We start from the raw sequence: 5,343 nt of genomic DNA, 5'->3' as shown, positions 1-5,343 counted from the left end.
GTTGCGCTTCGGCGGGTCGGTGTGGACTTGTTGGGCCGAAGGGCCTGTTTCCACACTGTAATGTAATGTAATCTAATCTAAAATCTAATCTAATCTAATGTAATCTAAAAAAAATTACTTACAGTGTGGAAACAGGCCCTTCGGCCCAACAAGTCCACACCGACCCGCCGAAGCGCAACCCACCCATACCCATACATTTACCCCTTACCTAACACTACGGGCAATTTAGCATGGCCAATTCACCTAACCTGCACATCTTTGGACTGTGGGAGGAAACCGGAGCACCCGGAGGAAACGCACGCAGACACGGGGAGAACGTGCAAACTCCACACAGTCAGTCGCCGGTCTTCAGTTTTTAATCTGTAAGGAAACAGGAAAGGCTCCTGCACAGCAAGAGGCTCCTCGTGTCAGTGCTCGCTGTTTACTAACTTCATGCACAATGAACATCTCTGTTGAATGTTTGTTGTCAGGAAGTGATTGAGTGTGTTTTTAGAGACAGAATAATGGAAAAATATGAACTGGTCCGAGAGAGTCAGCATGGATTGACAAAGGTTCAGACATCTTTAACTAACCTGGTTACACTTTGTTAGGAGCTCCCTAATGTGGGATATAGGGGAATGTCGATAGATATTGTCTATAGGGAATTCCAGAAGACATTTAAGAATGTTCCACATAAGAGACATGGAATCAGATGGAATTTGAGAAATGCATTTACCTTTGGTCAGGAATGGGCCTGGAGCTAGACACAGAGAGGAGGGAGAATGTGTGTGTCCTCCAATGAGCAAGATGTGAGTAGTGGTGTCCCAGGGACCTGTGGTAGGAGCTCAGCTTTTCACGATATTTCTCAATGACTTAGATGAAGAAATAGAGAACCACATATCCAAGATTGCTAACCACACTGGCAGTGAGGCAGCTTGGAGGAGCTTACAAAGATGGGGAGGGTGGAAGGGCAGAGAGCAGCTTGAGAACAAGGATGTGAATATGAAAATCGAGGTGTTACAGGACTGGGAGCCAATGTTAGTCCGTGAGGACAGTGGGAAGGAATGGGGGAATGGGACTTGGTGCGAGTTTGGATATCGGTAGCACGGTTTGGAATGAGCCGAAGTTTACGGAAGGCGGTGGCTGTGATGTGGGCCAGGATAACATTGGAATGGCCATGTTTGTCGTCCCCATGATGAAGCTGAGATTTTCAATGGTTGATCTTTGTGATGTGGAGGATGCGGGCTCAGATCAACCTCAAAGATGAGGCCCAGTTTGTAAAGAGTCTGGTTGAGCAGCAGACAGTGCTCAGGGAGAGAGATGGAGTTTGAACCAGGAGCTGAAGATGATGGCTTTGATCTTCCCAATGTGTTTCCCAGTGAGCCTGGCTTCTCAGTCCTGACTGCTGTTAGCTGCTGGGATTGTCACTGATTGGACACTTATTATTAGAGATTCTGACCACAGCATAAAGCCCCAATGTAAAAAATAACTGCAAAGACTGTCAGATCGCAAGGTTGAAACTTCATCAAGAGAGGAAGTGAAAGAAGGAGCTCGGAGCAGCTGGACGTTTGTTACTGAGACTGGAGAAAGCTGTGAACTGTCTGCACTGCCTGGAATCTGACAGCACAGGGGGATGGCCATTCAGTCCATCATGGCTGTGAGTGACCCAAATAGTCACCCTGTTCCTCTCTCTCCTCATCTTTCTTTTTTAGCTGGACCTCTGATTCCCTCTTGCAGACCTGGGTCTATAGCACAAGACTGCCCCTAACCTGGGCTCCAAATTGGTATCTCATTCATTCATTGGGAGTCAAACTGCCTGGGCTGGGAAATGAAGCTCAGGACCCTTAAATTTCCCTCTCCCCTCCTGAGGGACACTTCATTTGGTTTTGCATATTCACTTGTGGGAAGTGGGCTTCACCGGCTGGGCCAGCATTCTTTACCCTGTTCCTAGTTACCTTGAGAGGGTGGTGCGAAGCTGCCGTCTGGAATTGCTATAGTCCACAAGCTGTAGTTGACCCACAATGCTCTTGGGGAGGGAATGCCAGTATTTTAACCCAGCAAGACTGAGAGAACAGCGACCTATTTCCAAGTCAGGATGCTAAGCCTTTCTGAGGGAAACTTGCAGCTCACAGAGTTCCCATGCATCTGCTGCTCTTGTTCTAAATGGAAGTGGACGTGGGTTTGGAAGGAAACCAAAAGAACTTCAGATGCTGTAAATCCAAGACAAAAATGGAAATTGCCGGAAAAGCTCAGCAGGTCTGGCAGCATCTGTGAAGAGACATCTGAGTTGACTTTCTGGGTCACATGATGCTTCGTGCTCAACCCGTAATGTTAACTCTGATTTCTCTCCACAGATGCTGCCAGATCTGCTGAGCTTTTCGTGCAATTTCTATTTTCCCGTATGGGTTTGGAAGGTACTATCTGAGGATCTTTGGAGAGTTTCTGCAGTGCATCTTATCAATAATACACGCTGCTGCTATGGAGCATTGGTGGGAGTGGATGTTTTGAGAATATGATGCCAATCAAGGAGCTTGTTTTGTTTTGGATGGTATCAAGCTTTTTGAGTGGATAAGAAAGAGAGAGGATATGATAGACATAGACAGGAATGGATTAGAGGGATATGGCCCAAATGCAGGCAAATGAGACTAGTTCACTTCAGAAAACCTGGTCAGCATGTAGAAGTTTGACTTAAGGGTTTGTTTCTACGCTGTATGACTCTGTGACACGATCAATCTATGAATGTTGTTGGAGCTGCATCCATCCAGGTAAGTGAGGAGTACTCAATCACACTCCTAACTTGGTCGATGGGCTTTGGGGGAATCAGGAGGTGATTTATTCGATTCAGTATTTCTAGCTTCTAACCTGCTCTTGTAACGACGGTGTTTTTGTGGTGAGTCCAGTTGAGTTTCTGGTCAATGGTACCTCAAGAATGTTGATAGTGGGGATTCAGTGATGGCAATAGTATTGACTGTCAAGGGGCGATGGTTAGATTGTCTCTTATTGGTGATGGTCATTGGCTGGCATTTGCATGACACCGATGGGAAATACTGCTTCTGAGATGAAACCTGGATATTGTCCAGATATTGTTGCATTTGAACATGGACTGCTTCAGTACCTGAGGAGTTGAGAATGGTGCTGAACATTGTGCAATCTTTGGCAATCATCCCCATTTATGAGCTTGTCTTATGTTGCAATACCTGTTTGGAGTCTGTCCTATTTAGCATGGTGATAGTACCACACAACACTATGGAGGGAATTCTCAATGTGAAGGTCAAACTTTGTTTCTACAAGGACTGTGTGATGGTCACTCTTACCAATACTGTCAAGGACAGATGCATCTACAGCCACAAGATTGGTGAGGATGGGGTCAAGTACGTTTTTCCATCTTTTTGGTTCCTTCACCACCAGCTGCAGAGCCAGTCCCTCAGCTACGTCCATTAGGAACCAACCAGCTCGATCAGAAATGCTGCTGCCGAGCCACTCTCAGTGGTGGACATTGAAATCCCACACCCAGAGTACACTCTGTGCTGTCACCACCCTCAGTGTTTCCTCCAAGTGCTGTTCAACATGGAGGGGAGACTGATTCATCAGCCGAGGGAGCAAGATATCTTGTAATCACCAGAAGGTTTCCTCGCCCATGTTTAACCTGGTGTCATGAGTCTTTACAGAGTCTAGAGGCTTCCCAAGGTAACTCCCTCCTGACTGTAGAGCACTGTGTCATCAGCTCTGCTGGGTCTGCCTTTCTGGTGGGACAGGACACATGCAGGGACAGTGATGGTGGTGTCTGGGACATTGTCTGTACGGTATGATTCTGTGAGTATGACTGTGTCAGGCTGTTGCTTGACCAGTCTGTAAGACAGCTCTCCTGAATTTGGCACTAGCCCCCAGAGTCAGTAAGGAGGATGGAGCAGGGTAGACAGGGCTGTTTATGTCTTTGCCTTTTCGGTGACGAGATCGATGCCTGTGATCCGTCCGGTTTTAATTCTTTGTTGAGACATCATGATTGATACAACTGAGAGCCTGGCTCAGCCATTTCAGAGGGCAGTTAAGGGTCAACCACATTGCTAGGGGACAGTTCCATGGACCCTACAGTACATTCTGTCCTCCCCCACTTCCCCATTCTGTATGTGGAAGGCTGAAGCCTGTCAGCAGGATATTCAGCTGCAGGAGTTATCACAGCCCCTGCACAATTCTGTCCCCACATTAATTCAATGCAAATCTTGAATTCACGTCCAAACATTCCAAGAATGTGCATAAAGTTGCAGTAAGAGGAATGGGGGAGGGGGTGGATGAACATAAGAACTAGGAGCAGGAGCAGGCAATTCAGCCCCTCGAGCCCGCTCCACCATTTAATACAATCATGACGATCCCATCTCAGACACAACTCCACTTTCCTGCCCACTCTCTATCATCCTCTAACCCGTTATTCATTAAAAATCTGTCCATCTCCTCCTTGGTGTGAGACAGGGAAGGGAGCACTCCATTTCAGAAAAGCCTGACCATGGAAGGGGAAGGAGAGGGGAAGGGATTGGAACATGTTGTGAATGGACAGGATGGGTCCCAGCTCACACTGATGGCCTGAGGATCTCCTCTCTCTGCTGGGCCTTCATGGAATGAGGTTTATGAACAAACCAGTCCCCAGTGAGAATAGGCCAACAGCACAGAACTGTCCTTTGTTTGACAAGAATATGTCCGTCTTCCTGACAGAGGCCAAACCCAGGTCAATGTGGAAATGGGCCTTTACTCCAGGAGAACACATGCTTCTGGGGTCAAGGGTTAACATCCATTTGTGGGGCAGAGCAGAGGGAGATCTATCCTGCATTCAACTGTCACCACCTGGGATACTGTGAGAAAGAGAGAGAAGCGAGACAGAGAGAGAGATGGAGGGTGTGAGAGAGAGAGAGAGAGACAGAGACAGAGACAGAAACAGAGAGAGACTCTGTGTGTGTGTGTGTGAGAGAGAGAGAGAGGGAGAGAGAGAGAGAGAGAGAGAGACAAAGATACAGGGAGAACCACTTGAGACAGTGTGGGATATGTGAGAGGACCAAGAGGGAGATAGAGGATAAAGGGAGGTAGAAATGGTGAGGCTCAGGGATACAGAGAGAGATGTGAGTCAGTGTGATTGAGAGGGATGGAGAGAGAGAAAGAGACAAGGAGAGGACAAAGAGACAGGATGGGTGTGAGACCAAGCATGAAGAGAATTGACAGAGAGGGTAGGGTTGAGTGTGTGAGAGAGAGAGAGAGAAAGAGGGACATGAGTATGGGTAGATACAGAATGACAGAGAGGGAGGGAGAGAGACTGTAGTTGGGATGCAGAGAGGGAGGGAGAGAGACAGAGGGAGGAATATAGAGGGAAAGATAACA

The sequence above is a fragment of the Chiloscyllium plagiosum genome, unplaced genomic scaffold (assembly GCF_004010195.1).
Source record: "Chiloscyllium plagiosum isolate BGI_BamShark_2017 unplaced genomic scaffold, ASM401019v2 scaf_11721, whole genome shotgun sequence".
NCBI lineage: Eukaryota > Metazoa > Chordata > Chondrichthyes > Orectolobiformes > Hemiscylliidae > Chiloscyllium > Chiloscyllium plagiosum.
This window is presented reverse-complemented; position numbering follows the sequence as displayed.